Source organism: Carcharhinus amblyrhynchos, chromosome 2, assembly GCF_965287045.1.
Source record: "Carcharhinus amblyrhynchos chromosome 2, sCarAmb.v2.hapA, whole genome shotgun sequence".
NCBI lineage: Eukaryota > Metazoa > Chordata > Chondrichthyes > Carcharhiniformes > Carcharhinidae > Carcharhinus > Carcharhinus amblyrhynchos.
The window spans coordinates 73876171-73894200 of record NC_137325.1 but is presented as its reverse complement, the minus strand read 5'-3'; the positions used below and the strand labels follow the sequence as shown (position 1 = coordinate 73894200).

The window sequence follows — 18030 nt, the reverse complement described above, 5'->3', positions numbered from 1 at the left end:
TCTCCAATGTAAATTCAAATCAATCGGATTTCAAAAAACAATATCAAACCTCAAACTCAATTTCAGTGCAAAGTATGTTCTGCTCAATAACAGGTGAAGTTCTGTATTTTAAATTTTTGAATGATTGAAAGTAATTAGATACACAGAAGTATAGAAACATTTATTGTGCAAGAGTGAGCCATCCGACTGATTGTATATGTCAGTTGAAGAAGGCCATCCAGCCTCATTACACTTTCCAGCTCCTACTTCATAGCCCTATAGGCTGTGACACTCCAATGCAAATCGAAGTATTTTGAACAGCATTGAGGATTTTTCCCTCTATAACCCACTCAGGCAGTGACTTCCAGATCTCCAACATCCTCTGGTAGAAGTTAATCAACAACTCCTCGCTAATCCTTCCAATAATTCCTTTAAATCTACATATCTTGTTCACTGAACTTTCTGCTAACAAAAATAGGTCCTTCCTATCCAATCTATCTAGGCCACTCACTTTTATACAATTCAATTAAGAATGAGATTCTCTGGCTGTTAGCTAGCAGCGGGGTTCTCTGGTCCCACCAGCAGCGCACCCCCACTCATGGGTTTTCCAGTGGTGTGGGCTGGCTTCAATGGGAAATTCCTCTGACAGCGGCGAGATCAGAGAATCCTGCTGCCAGCAAATGGCACACCACCTCCCACTGTGGAGAAACCCGTGGCTATTGGGCCAGAGAATCTCACCCTAAGTGTCTTTTTAACCTTTACTGTTCCACAGAAAGAACCCCAGCTAATCCAATATTTTCTTAAAGCTAAAATCCTCCATTCTTGGCAATATCCTCATAAATCTCCTCTGCACTGTTTGTAATGCGATTACATTCTTTCTTTCATACCACAACCAGAACTATATGGAGTACTCCATCTGTGGACTTATTATTGTTTCTTACTAGCATTACCTTCTTGCTCTTGTATCTAATGTCATGGTCAATAAAATGTTCCATATGCCTTCTTAATCATCTTATCTACTTTCCTGCTCCATTTAGAAATCTGTGGACATTCCAAGGTTGCTTTGTTCCTCTGCACTCAGTTTTATACAATTTATTGTGTACTCCCTTATCTTGTTTGCTTTCCCCAAATTACCTCACACTTCTCCAGATTGATTTCTCACCTTCTGCCCAATTGAAAAGTTCACTGACATCTTCCTGCAAGCTACAGCTTACTTCCTCAATATTAAACATGCAAGCAATTTTTATGTCATCTGCAAACTTAAGTTATTGACATATACCATAAAAAGCAAGGGACAGAGTATTGAGGAACGCCACTGGAACAGCTTTACAAAGACATAAACACTTGCCAACCATTCTCTTTTCTTCTTGCCACTGATCTGGATCTAACTTGCCACTTCTATTAGCTTGTAATTGTCTGACTAGTCTGCCATGGGAAGTGTTGTCAAAAATCTTGTGAAAATCCAGGTAGACCACATCAACCTTACTTGTTACCTCCTCAAAAAATTTAATTAAGTTAGTCAGACATGACCTTCCCTTAACAAAGCCATGATGATTGTCCTTGATAAATCTATGCCTTTCTAAAATTAAGATTCATAGTGCCTTTCAGAATTTATTTTTAAAATAGTCTGCCCACAACCGAGTTTAGGCCAACTAACCTAACTACTCAGGCAATCCCTTCCTCCAACAGTACAACATAGGCAGTCCACCAACCCTTTGATACATAAGAACATAAGAACATAAGAAATAGGAGCAGGAGTAAGCCATCTAGCCCTTCGAGCCTGCCCCGCCATTCAGGCTACCTCGCTAAATATTTTTAAGACGCGGGTTGATGGGTTTTTGATAAGAGAGGGGATTAAGGGTTATGGGGAGAGGGCGGGAATGTGGATCTGACCTCACTTCTACCCAGAGGGGACTGGAACTTTGCTATTCTTCCCTCGTTGCACATAATGGCTTAGGTTAAATTGAATCCACCTTCGAGATTTATTCACTTTCAAAGGTGCTAAACACTGATATTTCCTCTATCCCAATCAATATTTTACACTCCCCGTTCTTAACTACAATGTCTGCCTTGCACTTCTCTTTTATGAGAATTTAAGAACCATGCCTACATCTGTGTCTCCATACATAAGTTAACTTTTTAGTTCTAATTGGCCCGAATGTTTCCTTAGTTATTTTCTTGCTTTTTATGTAAACGAGGACTGTGCCCTGGCACCAGCTTTCTTTGGTATATTTTTCTCCATGCTGCTTTTTTTTGGAAGTGGTCGTAATCTTTTTTTAGTTACTCATATGAGGGATGTTGACCTGCATGCCAGAGCTGACAGCAAACTGTTCAGCCAAGACCAAAGTGCGCATTGTCCTAATTCATGAGTTGCTGTTTGTTGATGACACCACGCCGACATCCCATACTGAATTTCATTTGCAGCAGTTTGCAGATTAGTTCTCCTGGGCCTGCAAGGAATTCAAATTGATGATCACTGCCAGGAAGACCAAAGTTATGGCCAGGACGTAGAATCCACCTTCCATCAACATTGATAACTTCACTGCAGAGGTTATCAACAGCTCCACATTCCTTGGATCAATAATTACCAGCAACACTATCCCTTGATGCTGAAATCAAAACCAGGATTGTCAAAGCCACAACAGTCATGTCAAAGTTGAATAGTTCAGTGCAGGCCAACAGCAAGCTAATCAAAACTACAAAGCTCCATGTATACCAAGCTTGTGTTCTCAGCATGCTCCTATACAGTAGCAAAGCATGGACAACTCCTGCAAGACAAGAGGTTAAAAAGTATTCCTCTCCAAAGTTTCAGGTGAGGTCTTATACATACAAAATGCACGTCTCTATCCATGCAAAGCCATGTGATTTCCTGGCACAGGCAAAGAAAGATAAAACTGCTGGCAATCCAAAGGGGTGAGGGTGGAAGGTAGCAGCAGAGGGTTGGGGGGAAAACAAAAATCAGTAAATTCCTCTCCAACCACCTTAAATCAAAACTAGTTTGGGGGAATCACAGGCTTGGTTAAAAGGAAAGAGCAAGGTTTCTCTACTTAGAGTTGCTACAAATTACGTACAGAATCCTTTCTTAGCAGTACAGTTCAGAAAAGGTTCTCCCAATAGTTTCAAATCAAAGCTCAGGTTTCAGATAAGTTTGTAGGCACTAAAATCCTGTGGACTATGTAACCTAGAAATTGGCTATTATCTGAATCTAGTGATGTGGATTCACTTGGCATATTATGACAATGCCAGTGAGCTGCAGGCTTCATTTATGTCCCAGTAGTTTGCTCTTCACAGAGAACAGAAAGATTTATGAATTCAGAGGCCACCTAATGCGCTCAAGAGTGTTGGCAAAGTGGGGGAACAGAGCCTACGGTGGCCTGCAGACAATAAGCTAAGTAATGAATAGTGTTCCAGTCTCATTATGTGTGTGCAAAGTCTCTGGTGAGAAAGACTGATTGACATCAATGAGTATGATGGCAGCAAAATGACCAGTACTGTATCCTAACGATTTGTTTGCCACAGGATATTAATATTAACTAAAATGCCAAGTAAAACTGAATGGAGGGTAAAACAGGCAAACAAATTAGTCCGTTCAGGTCAGTTAGGTTACAATTACCTCCCACTTGGAACTCTTCCGCTATCCGTACGTGAGAAGGGCACTCGGATCTGGTCCTGGGAGGAGTTTAGTCAAGGGTAAGACAAACTCCAGGAGATTTCAGGCTGGGTTGAGCCTTGGGAGAGGCGCAGACCTGATTCAGGTTTGGGAGAAGGGTAGAAATCCCAGAGGAAAAATCCTTGGGGAGGGATGGGGGAGTGGAATCCTGTGGGTTGGGTCATCCTGCATTTCGGGAGGGGGGAGGGGAGGGGAGGTGTGGTGTCCTGGGTGGAGAGTAAGGGGATTGTGGAAGTCCCCTAGGGGTTCAGTTGGAGGATAGTGGAAATCCTACGGGGAGGTCAGTGTGAGTCTGTACAAAAGTAACACAGGGTTAGAAGTGGTTGCAATCCTTCTAGCTTTATCTGGGCATCCACTGATGTAACACAGCTGGAATCATCCAAAGTTTGCAATTTAAATCAGATTTTTGGATGGTTTGCAATCAGAGCAATTGTCCAAGGGACATTTTCCCTTCCCAAACAATTGTTGTGCAAACCCTATCTGGGAACTTTGGGGAATGGGGTGGAGGGGAATAGGGGTAGAGTTCCAGGGTCCCTAGCAGATCTTTGAGGTGCTCCCTGTTATAATGTCCTGGAGCTCAGAGGTTACAGCTGTTATGTTCTAATGTTGAGTAGTGTACCCTTAGGCTCACCATCAGCATTTTGCCATGGGGGATTCACTAATATTGTAATAAAATCATGCACACCACAAATAATGCAAAACTTCATCTTGCATTTTCAGTGTAATACCTGTTGGCCTTTATTTCTTCATTGCTTTTGTACAACATATTTTAAGTTGTGTATTAATACTGTTCTACGTTATTTATATAATTTTGTTACAGCTGGTTCTTGTGACAGGTTTTATTTGCAGAAATCCTCTTAAGGGTTTGTCGGTTATTTGCTGAACCAATACAATACAGCTCATATAAGATTCAATTTAAAATATGCAGTGCTTATATCACAATATATGGTTTTAAAATAAAATTCAATCACTGTGGATAATCTGATTATCTATTTGGCTGTCAATTATATTTAGAGGCTCATAAAAGTCTTTTAAGCTAATAATGAACATGTGACTCTCATGGAACATGATAATGGAAATAATATGTATATTCTAGTTTCACTACATTTTCCAAGATACCGTTTGGAGCAGAATTCCATTGCTTTGATAATTAATTCGTATTACAGCATGGTAAATATGTGCAAACTATCAGGCACGCTGGCTTATCATGGTACCAGTTCAAAAGTAATCTATGTGAATTATGGAGTAGCTCATGGGATCTGACATGAGGGTTTTTAATATTTAATGTGAGATGAAAGAAACTAATGGAAGTAGGCTACAAAGCCTGCTGCAATTCCATTAACACACTGCAGTGCAAACAAGCAATATGAAAACTTATTCACAAAATTAGTAAAGATTGAAAAATAGTATTTTACTATACGCATTTCTGGACTTATTTTTAATCTCAAATGGGTTTTTATATTGATTTCTTCAAGCAATCCAACAAATAATAAATTATTGCATATAAAAACATATAATGTAATGTAAAGAGATAATTTGAAAATCCTGGGAAAGGAATGCATGGTGTCAGAAATCTTCAAATTCCTCTTAAACCTTTTATGGAGGAATTATTCAATGTAGAAACAGATGGAAAAGAAAAAGTTTTCTGTGAACAGCATTACAATATTTGCTGCATGCAAAGTAAAACCACCCACGCACAGTTTTGTATAACTATCCTGGCTTACTAATTCAACAGACAGAGAATAAAGCCTCTTGACCTCTGTAAGAAATGTTCGTGCTCAAAACATATAGAATCCTTAGAGCCAAGGTTAAGGTGATTGTGAAACATCTATTTCAACTATTTTACATCTGCAAGGAAGAGTCATCAGATATGCAACTCGCATCTAAAACCCCAAGTTAAATTACAAAATATAGCCTGAAAGGACTACACCTGCTGGGTGAATGTCCACTCTCACATATAGCTCATTGGATAATACACAGGATCACATTCTGGATGGAAGAGTACATCAGGAACTAAATGTTGCCACAAATTTCATAATCCTTCTCTGTTTTGTGATGAGAATAATGAATGGCCAATGGTGAATTTTCTGGCTTATAGGTCCTTGTTTTAAAAATAGCTTGCTGAAGATACTATCATGGCCTCAAAGACTGTGTTCACAGTACACAGTTTAGACCACCTTCTTTATTGTGTTTCCAATGCATTTCAATTTTTCTTCCATTTCTTTTGTTACAATTTTACACACTTTCCCAACCTCCTCACTACTCTCATCTCATCTCCAACTCGCCTCCTTCCCAATCGGTACACAAAAGAATCCTTGCTTGTGGAAGTATTTTTTTCATGACAAATTCTGCCCTGGGAATACTAAAAGCTGAAAGATTTGGATTTCCAATTGCCCTCCTTAACAAGCAGCAAGACATCTATCAGAGATACCATTACAACAGTGGTAAGTAACTGCTGTGCAAAGCACACAATTGTATTTTCGAGGTTTTTTGAGTTCCTCTGCAACTGCCCCTAAATCTAGCAGGATGCTCTAGATAGACTCAAATACCAATGGGTAAGGCAAATACTCTTTCATATGTCGGTCCAATGACATCCAATTCTTAGAGTGCTGCAAGTAAGGAAAGATATCTATTTCTACTACCTACACCAACCCTTCCCCCCGCCCCCACCCCACCCTGCCACCAACATAAGTTACTGTTCACACATTCTTAGTGCTTCATCTGTGCTCCCTTTTCAAACTGCCTATCCAAATCTCCAGAGATACATGTACGTGTACTCGCAAGAAATGGAATACAAAATGAGTGCTGTAAGATTTTGGCTTCTTTGAGGCGTTAGGAGTTGCAGCCAGCTCTTCAGAGACTCCTGTACAAACAAGGAAGAAACATATATTAAAATATTGGCTTCATGACACCTTTCAAATCATGAGCATCATAATATCTAATTGTGTGCTCTGGTTTTCTGCTTGAGTGGATACTTTTTGTGTGAGAAAACTGAAGTACTTTGTCCATGATGGATTACTTATTGGGTTTTTGTTTGCTAGTGAAACTAAAAATAGGGCTAAATTAGGTTACTGTTAGTTCTTTGGCAGATTAATTCAATATACATTTCAGACTAGATGATGCACATGCTTTGGAACAAGGTAGGTAGGCAGGCTGCTGTCATTGTTCTGGGATGGTGATCTGTTTCACAGATAATTTGAAGGAATTCTTGGCCAAATCCTTTGACCCAATGATGGGAGTAGGCAGTATGGAGCAACAGTAACAAGAACTCACGTTTATGTTGCTTCTTCAATGTATTAAAACATCCTAAGGCAATTCAATGGAACATTAGAAAAAACATAACACCAACTTAATTCCTCCTACTTAAGGGGTTATTAGATCGGATGGTCAGAAGCTTGGTCAAAAAGATAAGTTTTAAGGAGGGATTTTACCTCTGTCTTATTTGATGTGAAGATTAAATTTGGACGACTATTACTCTTCCTAATAGTATTATGATTATTCAGTGAATAGTAGGATACTAGCAAGTTCTGTGGAGCAAAAGGACCTTGGCAATGTTTGTCCACATATCTCTGAAGGCAGAAGGGCATGTTAGTAGGGTGGTGAAAAAAGCATATGGGAGGGATGTGATTGCACTGGAGGGGGCAGAGGAAATTCACAGGATGCTGTTTGGGGTGGAACATTTAAGTTATTAAGAGGTTGGATAGGCTTGGGTTGTTTTCATTGGAGCAGAGAAGACTGAGGTGTGATCTGATCAAGGGGTGCAAGATTATGAGGGACATGGATAGAGTGGATAAGGAGCAGCTGTGCCCCTTAGTTCAAGAGTAATGAGGGGACGCAAGTTCAAGATGAGGGGCAGGAAGTTTGGCGGGTTGGGAGCAAAAACTACCCAGAGGATGGTGACAGTCTGGAATGCGCTGCCTGAGAGAGTGGCAGAGACTCTCCCAAAAGTACCTTGATGAGCACATGGCATGTCATAACATTGAGGGCTATGGACTAAGTGCTAACAGATGGGTTTAGGTGTGAGTTCAGGTGTTTCTAATGTGTCAGTTCGGCCTCCGTAGGTCTCTCCTACACAGTATGATCCTATGAACAATAAGAGCAGTTTACTGATTGCTTAATTCAATGCAAGGAAGTGATATTCCATTGCAGAATTTATTTGAGTGATCAGAAAACAGATTCTGCAATAGTTGCGGGTAATTTTAATCTACCTGCTATTGACTGGGATGCCTTTTAGTGGAGACCACAATATGATGATCTTATGGATGCAATTCTTGATGGTGGATTTACATAGCATGTCAATCAAACAACTCTGCTGCATTAGATCTGTTTTTCATTTTTGATCTGGCTCTTCTTGTTTTGATTGAAATCCTTGAACCATTTGGAGACTCAAATCACAACACTGTATTGACTGATGTTAACTTGGAGTTAAGGCAAAAAAGTGTTACATTTTCAAAATTTACTATGTGAATGGTAATTGGGATTATTTTCAGGAACTTTTGCAAGAGAAAGATCAGGCTGCAGTTCTCTTGTGTGATGCAATTTATTCTAACTGGCCACAATATTCTTCAGTGATTCATGTGGCTCTTAGGAAAAAATGTTCCGACGTAAATAATGACATTACAAATTAAAATACCCCGGGCAATAGAATAAGTATTTGAAGCAAAGAAACAGCAGTAGTTAGCCGAGTTGACTTAAGAGCACGAGCAATAGAAGAAAACTGTACTACTTGTAATAGATCTGCTAACAATCTCAAATCTTTAGTGTGATAAATGGTGCTGAAGTTTGAACGTACGATTGTAGAAAGTGGGGGCAGTAAATCATTCTGGAACTATGTGAAAGCCAAACACAAAATTAAAAACGTTCCTGCCCACTATTTAGTCCAGTAATTGGGGGAGTCACTGATACCCCCCAACAATGTGCTGAGATGCAGACACAGGACTTAGGCAAAGAGAAGGTGAAAAGGAATGTAGTAGTAATTGGGGATAGTGTGGTTAAGGGCATTGACACTGTCCTTTGTCACAATGACAAAGTGCACAGAAGGGTGTGTTGTCTGCCTGGTGCTCGGGTCCAGGATGTCGCACCTGGGCTGCAGAGGAACCTGGAGTGGGAGGGTGAGAATCCGGTCGTTGTAGTACATGTGGGTGCCAACGACGTAGGCAAAATGCGAACTGAGGATCTGGGGAGGGAGTATGAAAAGCTGGGGATGGAATTAAAAAGTAGAACCGACAAGGTGGTTATCTCTGGACTACTGCCTGAACCATGTGCAGATGGGCGTAGGGTTGATAAGACTAAGGAAGTGAATGGGTGGCTCAGGGATTGGTGTGGGAGGAATGGGTTTGAATTTATGGGGCATTGGCACCAGTATTGGGGTAGGTGGGACCTGTTCAGGTGGGATGGGGTTGGTCTGAACCGTGCTGGGACCAGAGTCCTGGCGAATCGTGTAGATAGGACGGTAGATAGGGCTTTAAACTAATTGGGGGGGGGGAGGAGGATGCGAGGGTAGGTGAAATTACGGGGTCTAAAGTAAAGGAGAGGGTACAGGTAAGGGAAGAGGCCAAGGATGTCCCAATAATAAAAGGAGTAGGGGGCGTGAGTATGGTTGGTGGCTTTCTGGCAAGTAGGGTACAGGTGAAGGCTGGGATGAAGGCACTTAATCTAAATGCACGAAGCATTCGGAATAAAGTGCATGAGCTGGTGGCGCAGATCAGCACAAATGGATATGATCTGGTGGCCATTACAGAGACGTGGCTGCAAGGTGACAGGGACTGGGAGCTGAATGTACAGGGGTATCAAGTGTTTAGGAAGGATAGGCAGGAAGAAAAAGGCAGGGGGTGCGTAGCTCTGCTGATTAAGGACAGCATCAGGGTGGTAGTAAGGGATGATATAGGAGCCAAAGAGCAGAAAGTGGAATCGTTGTGGGTGGAGATTAGGAACAGCAAAGGGAGGAAGACGCTGGTGGGTGTCTTTTGTAGGCCCCCAAATAATGATCTGGAGGTGGGGCGGGCTGTTAACGTGCAGATAAATGCGGCGTGCAGGAATGGAATGGCGATAATTATGGGGGATTTCAATCTACATATTGATTGGTCGACCCATGTTGGACGCGGTGGGCTTGAGGACGAGTTCTTGGAATGCTGCCGGGATAGTTTCCTTGAACAGTGTGTGTTGGAGCCGACGAGGGAGCGAGCTATCTTGGATCTGGTGTTATGTAATGAGGCGGGTAGAATTAGGGACCTTGTGGTGAGGGGTCCTCTTGGGAAGAGAGATCATTGTATGGTGGAGTTTCTGATGCAGATGGAGGAGGAGAAAGTGGGTTCCCGGACATGCATCCTTTGTTTGAACAGAGGGGAGTACGGTAGGATGAGAGAGGAATTGGCGAATGTTGATTGGGGGAGCGCATTGGAAGGTAGGTCTGCTGAGGAACAGTGGAGGATCTTTAAGGAGATCTTTCTTGGTGCTCAGCAGAAATTTATTCCGATGGTTAAAAAAGATCGTAGGAGGAGAGATAATCAGCCGTGGATAACGAAGGAGGTAAAGAAAAGTGTTAAATTAAAAGCGGATGCGTTTAGAGTAGCTAAGAGTAGTGGGCGAGAAGAGGATTGGGAGAGGTTTAAATGTCAACAAAGAATGACAAAGAAATTGAGAAAGAAGGGTAGGATAAACTATGAAGCTGGGCTAGCGCTTAATATAAAAAAGGATAGTAAGAGTTTTTATAAATATATAAAAAGGAGGAGGCTGGCTAGGGTGAATGTTGGACCCTTAGAGGATGAAAGGGGGGACTTAGTGGTAGGGGATGGGGAAATGGCTGAGGCCTTGAATAACTTTTTTGTTTCAGTCTTCACGGAGGAGGACGTGAATAATTTGCCGGGTGTTAGCGATGGAAAGATGGTAGGGGTGGAGGGCCTGAATGACATTATTGTTACTAGAGAGGCAGTGCTCGAAAGACTGGAGGGACTGATTGTGGACAAGTCCCCAGGACCGGATGGAATGCATCCAAGGGTTCTGAAAGAAATGGCGGAGGTGATAGTGGATGCCTTGGTGATTATTTTCCAAACGTCGCTGGATTCCGGGGAACTGCCGGTAGATTGGAAAACGGCTAATGTTACGCCGTTGTTTAAGAAGGGTGGCAGGCAAAAGACAGGGAATTATAGGCCGGTTAGTTTAACGTCTGTTGTAGGTAAAATGTTAGAATCCGTGATCAAGGAGAAAATAGCGAGGCATCTTGAGGAGAATTGTTTGATAGAGCAGACGCAGCACGGTTTCGTTAAGGGGAAGTCGTGTCTGACGAATTTATTGGAGTTCTATGAGGGTGTGTCTAGGGCGGTGGATAGAGGAGAGCCGGTGGATGTGGTGTTTCTTGATTTTCAGAAGGCGTTCGACAAGGTGCCTCACAAGAGGTTATTACAGAAGGTCAGGGGGCATGGAGTTGGGGGTAAGGTGTTAGCGCGGATAGGGGATTGGCTGTCAAATAGGAGGCAGAGAGTGGGGGTCAATGGGTGCTATTCGGATTGGCGGTTGGTGACTAGTGGAGTGCCCCAGGGGTCGGTGCTGGGGCCTCAGCTATTTACCATTTATATAGATGATCTGGAGGAGGGAACCGAGTGTATGGTGTCGAAATTTGCTGATGACACCAAGATTGGTGGAACGGCAAATTGTGCGGAGGGCGTGGAGAGTCTGCAGAAGGATCTAGATAGGCTGGGCGAATGGGCCAGGAACTGGCAAATGGAATTTAATGTTGGCAAATGTGAAGTTGTCCACTTTGGTAGGAATAATGGTAGGAAGGACTATTACTTACATGGCGAAAAACTGCAGCATGCGACAGTGCAGAGGGACCTCGGGGTCCTTGTGCATGAGTCGCAAAAACCCAGCCTGCAGGTGTAGCAGGTGGTCACGAAGGCGAATGGGATGCTGGCCTTCATAGCGAGGGGGATTGAATATAAAAGTAGGGAGGTCTTGCTGCAGCTCTATAGGGCACTGGTGAGGCCGCAGCTGGAGTACTGTGTGCAGTTTTGGGCGCCGTACTTACGCAAGGATATTTTGTCCTTGGAGGGAGTGCAGAGGAGGTTTACTAGGCTGATACCAGAGTTGAGGGGGTTGAACTATGAGGAGAGGCTGAATAAACTAGGCGTGTACTCGTTAGAGTTTAGAAGAATGAGGGGAGATCTCACTGAGACCTATAAGATGATGAATGGGATGGATAGGATAGAGGTGGAGAGGCTCTTCCCGCTCAGAAAGGACAGTAGGACTAGAGGGCACAGCCTCAAGATAAAGGGGGGGCGGTTTAGAGCAGAGTTGAGGAGGAACTTCTTCACTCAAAGGGTGGTGAATCTCTGGAATTCTCTGCCCGTCGAAGTGGTGGAGGCTGCTTCGCTAAATATATTTAAGACGCGGTTTGATAGGTTTTTGATAGGCAAGGGGATTAAGGGTTATGGGGAGAGGGCGGGAATGTGGAACTGAGACACGACAGATCAGCCATGATCTTACTGAATGGCGGGGCAGGCTCGAAGGGCTAGATGGCTTACTCCTGCTCCTATTTCTTATGTTCTTATGAGACAATTAGTGATTTTTATTCAACAATCTGCACTGTTGAAGATTTAGATCAAGTCTCCATTGCCTCTCAATTTACAGCTGACCAATTGGAAACAATAAACTTTACTCCAAATGGCCTTTAGTGAAGGCTATTCAGATGCAAGAATTTTGCCTCTCGTGGACACGATATCTTGTTATGTCTTGAAGAGGGAGACTTGTACCACTGCACCTGCTTTGTCTGCTCTTTTGATGTGGTTTGAAATTTGGAGAAACACAAAGAATGAAAAACTACTCTTGTTGTATCTATTTTTAAAAAAAGGGAGCAGAAAGGATGCTGAGAATTATTGATTGGTTAATTTGACTTGCCACATTGGAAAATCTTGTGTTGTACAGACCAGTTGGACCATTTTGGAAGGAGCATGATTTTATTGGGGGCAACCAGTTTAGTTTCATCTCTTATAAGGTAAGTTAGTTTGGGGTTTTCCTGATCTTTTGGGAGCAATATGATTCACTAGCAGGGGCTCCAGCAGTAGGAGTAACTTTGGTTTGAACCTGAATGGGTTGACTTGCTACTTGCAAAGATATGTCAGTGCAGGTAACTTCTCTAGTTGCCACTGGAATATTACTTGGCTGTTTCTCAGGAAACCTTGCTGCATTACTTTCATCTGGAACAATAAAACAAACAGGCATACTAGGGGCGTCTGCCCCACTAGTTGTGTGTGTGACTCTCTCCTTCTCAAATGGTCAAGATGCTTCTTTACCTTTTTTCCTTGGACAACTATTTCAGACGACATTGGGCCTATTCTGGTCATGACCGTTCCAAGGGTCCAATTTGGACCAGCACCATAATTTGTTATTGACATCAAATGCCCTTCCCGGTTTCTGTTGAGTCAGCATGCTCCTTCTGTGCATTCTGTTTTGCCTCCACTGCCCTATCAAATTCAGAAATATGAGATCCAACCTTGTTCTAACATGTCTGCCCACTAGTAACTCCAGTAAGAAATCTCACAACACCAGGTTAAAGTCCAACAGATTTATGTGGCAGCACTGGCTTTCGGAGTCTCAGGCTCCTTCATCTGGTGAGTCACCTGATGAAGGAGCTCGAGACTCCGAAACCTTGTGCTGCCAAATAAACCTGTTGGACTTTAACCTGGTGTTGAGAGATTTCTTACTGTGCTTAACCCTGTCCAACGCCGACATCTCCACACCATTAGTAACTAGTAGCTGTAACATCTGTGGTGACATGGGGTGTTGTTCTCTAGGCAATCAGGAGACAGGCCAGTTTAGTTTGTAGAGGGCTGATGACTGTTTCTTCATAGCGGTTTTGAATATTTGGACAGATCTCTCAGCCAGTCCATTTGGAGCTGGGTGGTAGGGTGCAGTTTGAATATGTTGAACACCGTTGGCTCTCGTGAAATGCCAGAATACTTCACTAGCAAAAGTAGTCATATTATAAGATACCAGAACCTCGGGCAAACCTGTGGGTGTCGAATGTCTGTTGCAATTTCTCAATCATTGCTGATGAAGTCATGGACTTCATTTTGTGTGTGTCCAACCATTTGGAGGACACGCAATATTATAAGCAGAAACAAGGTCCCCAAAGTCGACATGTCGTCGCACCCATAATCGACCTGGCCACTCCCAAGGATACATTAAGGCCGCAGATATCAATTTTGCTACATTTGATATTGGTCACATTGTTTAAACAGATGTTCAAAGTTGATATCTATCCTGGTAACCACACAACTACATGCAAGCATCTTCATGTTTCTCACACAAAAGTCTACGGTCAAGTACTAACCGACTCAAAACCAGCTTCTTCTTTGCTGCCACCAGACTTTTGAATGGATCTACTGCGTATTGAATTAATATTTCTCTACACCCTAGCAATAACTATGACACCACATTCTGCACTCTCCTCTTTCCTTCTCTATGTACAGTATACTTTGTCAGTACATCACTCAAGAAACAATACTTTTCATTGTATACTATTACATGTGACAATAGTAAATCAAATCAAAATCATTCCAAGATGGGCACAATGCAACTCCTTCAATCAGGAGTGGGAACCACTATTCTTGGCCCCTAATAATATGCCAGTCAACTTAATTCATCATTCCTATCTGAAAGACGTGTCACAATGCCAGCAGTGGAGGACCATATGTGCAACTCAAGGTAATAAAATCAGGTCTTTCTGAGTCCATAGTTTGTCCTGTCACTCTGGGCAATGTATCAAAAAAGTTTAAAGAAAGAACATGTTTCTGTAGTACCAATGAGGTGGTATACTTATGGACAGGGGAAGGCTGTTCAAAGCTTCCACATCTGAAATGTGTGTGCTTGACCTATATTGAAAATTATATTTGTCGGCTGCTAGCAATAGAGCCAGAGTTGGATCCTTGCTGAAGCTATGGGAGGAATGGCCTTATCTTCCTTAAATAGGCACAATAGGGGTTTGTGATCGGTGACCATTACAAAATGCTGTCCATAAATGTACTGATGGAATGTCTTCACTCTGAAGATGAAATCGAGTGTCTCTTTTCTGAATTGAGAGTGAACCTTTTGCAGCAGCGGTCAGAGTCTTTGAGACATAGGTGATAAGCCTTTCTGCATCATCTTCCATCTTACGTGATAAAACCGCTTTGATTCCATAGAGACATGTCGCAGGTAATAATTAACTCTTTTGAAGGATCAAAATGAACTAAAAGACTGGATGGCTGGGATGCCAGTTTAACCTGCTCAAAGGCCTCTTTCTGATGCCCTTTCCAATGCAACTTCTGGTGCTTCTCGAGCAGTGTGTGAAGGAATGCCAACACTGTAGAAAGATTAGGAATAAATCGTCCAAAATACTTCACCATGCCTACAAAAGATGTTAATTCCGATACATTTCTGGGGACTGGTGCTTCTTTAATTGCTTTTAGATTTTCTTCCATCGGGTACTGCCCAAATGCAGCTACTCTGAAACCAAAGTTCATGAGCCTGGAATGTATATTTCTCCCTTATCAGCTTCAATTCAGCCCTTTTAAGTATCCCCTTAAAATTCTTCAAAATTTGCCAGGTTTGGATGTTCCTGCAATCAATATATTATCTAGATAGACAACCACCTTCAGAAGGTCCTATAGTGAGCTATGCATCATGCACTGGAAAATTGTACACGCCAATAAGACTCCGAAGAGTAGCAGCGTATACTGGTATAAGCATTTGTTGGTATTTTTTGTAACAAATTCACTAGATGCCTTGAATAACTCTAACTGTTGATAGGCAAGGTTCATATCAAATTTAGTACATTAATCCTCCTGCTAATTTGCATATAAATCTTCAATTTTTGATATCCTAATAGTTCTATCTGGCTTAACCATTGGTATGATAGGAACCACCACTCAGAAAACAGTACTGGCTCGATGAAGCCAAATTCTTCCAGCTCAAGTTCAGACTTAATATTCTCATATAAGGTTACAGGGTACAGGTCTGCCTCTAAAAAACTTTAGCCTGGCCTCAGGATTCACAAAGTTTTGCTTTTAGGCCCTGCATCTTACCTCACTCATCTTGGAACATCTCCTGGTATATTTTTAAGATATCATGGAAGTTTCCATCATTGATTTTGAAGATTTCTAGCTAATTGAATCTAGTTTGGCAACGCCAATCTCAGCCCATCAAACTTGGCCCTTGGCCCCATATTATTATCAGGGCCAGTTGGGCTCATTGATGCCGGTAGCTTATGGGCATTGTTATTGTTCCTAGAATCCTTAAGGCTTCCCCAGTATATGTTGCTAGCCTGGCCAAAACCCCTTTTTGGGAATAACAATATATTTGTTTACTTACACCTATGTCCACCTCCATTCTGAGTGGCTGACCATTTACCATCAACACAATTGTAATTGGGGCCATCTTGCCCATATCAATATTATTTAACCTGTAGTTTTCAGAATAGTTTTCAGGGTTATTCTCAACATTGTATATTGAAGGAGGAACTTCTCATTTTTGCTGGTCCATTGGATGTCTCTGCTTAGTCTTGCATTTGCTCACAATACAGGCATAATATGTAGCTTCTCGGAATTTACATCTCTTCTGGGGGTGATCTTCCGCACAACGCTAGTACTCTTTATAGCCCCAGTCTATGGACAAAACTCCCGAAACTTCTGTACTCTCTTTTGGTCCAAACCTCTTTGCTCATTATTTTCTGCGCCCTCCTCCCTGGCACTTCCACCACCAGTGGCTTCCCACCAATCTTGGTAGACTTCACCTGCTTGCATGCTCTGTGCTCCATCAGCCCCCTTTTGGCACTTTCCATAGCCTGGATGACCTCCAATGCTTTCTTTAAAGTAATCTCTGCCTCCGCTAATAATTTATTTTGTGTAGTCATGTTGTTAACGCCACAGACTAGCCTGTCTCTCAATATGTTGTTGAGTGCAAACCCAAACTCGCACTCCTCAACCATTTGTCTTAGGCATGCCACAAATGCCGCTATCGACTCCCCTTGGATGCTTGTCATCGAATTAAATTTGTATCACTGCATGTTCACCGAGGGCTTTAAGTGATAACATCGTAATTCCACAAGCTCCTTGAAAGTTTTGGCGTCGGGGGCTTCTGGAGAAGTCAGATTCCTTGTTAGGCTGTATGAAGGAGCCCACAGGCTGTTAATAAGATTCTCTTTACCTCTATTTCATTGGTCTTTAAAAAATAGCACAGGTGTTTGCCAGATTGCATCCACTGCTCCATGTCAGGGTCGAAAGGGTCTAGTTTCTCAAAAGGGGGCATTTTGACACTCTCAGACTGCTGAATGAGTTTTTTTCAAAAAGGGTTTCACATGATTTCTGCAGAAGTAGGAAAGCACTACAATTCATCCTCAATGCCAAATGTAGTATCTTGTAATGAGAGGTGACCAGTAGATTAACGAGTGAATGATTTATTGAGGTAAGTAACTAAGTACAGAGCGATATACAGACTATCATACTCCATGACTTTAGGCTTCTAACTGCAAGGAAAACCAGGGCTCAGTTCCAGGATTCACATATTCCTACCTGATTGGCCAAATGGATCACATGACCCATCCAAAGCTTGCCCCTTTTATTTGTGGCTGACATTGCTGAATCTCACCATCATACTACAGTTTAGAAATATGCAGATGACATTAATGTTTATTTGGAAGTTACAAAAATTAATGTAGGGCTTGCAAACACATTTCTCCAGAGTGAACTCTCTATTATGGTGCAGTGGTCCAAGGAGTAGCAAATTACCTTTGATATGGCAAAGTTCTCCATTTCGGCCATAATAATCCTAATTCGCAGTACCATATCAATGGCCAGCCTTTAGTACATTCAACTGTTGAAAAGAATTTCAGTGCAATTATTACAAGTAATTTGAAGTTTATGAATCATGTGGTTCAGACAGAACAGCAGGCAGAAAATGTTTTATGAATGCTGAACGTGTCCTTTTTGAGTCAGGATGTCAGCATTTATCTTAAACTTTATAAGCAGCTGATACGCCGAGTTTGGAATTCACAATTTCAGAGATATACAGCTAATATAGAGAGTGTAAAGATGTGCTACCAAAAAACGGAAGGCATCAGGGGAATACCTTATGAAGAGCATTCAAGAATTCTTGGATTACAATCTGTAGAGAAGACTGATTTTTGATTTGGTTAGCTTATAAATTGACACATGACCTTACTACTTCTAACCCTGAAAAGTTCTTTATTTGCAATTACAGTATTTTGCTTGGTCATTAGTATAAACTACAGAAATTTGGTTCATGTCTTGATATTTGCATTTTTTCACATAGAATTGTTGATACTTGGAATGCTTTGCCTGATTTTATTGTCAATGCTGTAAGTGGAGTGATTTTAAGACGACCTGTCA

General features: G+C 41.9%; 1 protein-coding gene across 1 annotated transcript in view; it reads right to left on the bottom strand.

Moving 5' to 3' along the window:
- vwde (von Willebrand factor D and EGF domains) overlaps positions 1-18030 on the bottom strand; it is a 247121-nt gene that overhangs the window by 177329 nt on the left and 51762 nt on the right. The window lies entirely within an intron of this gene.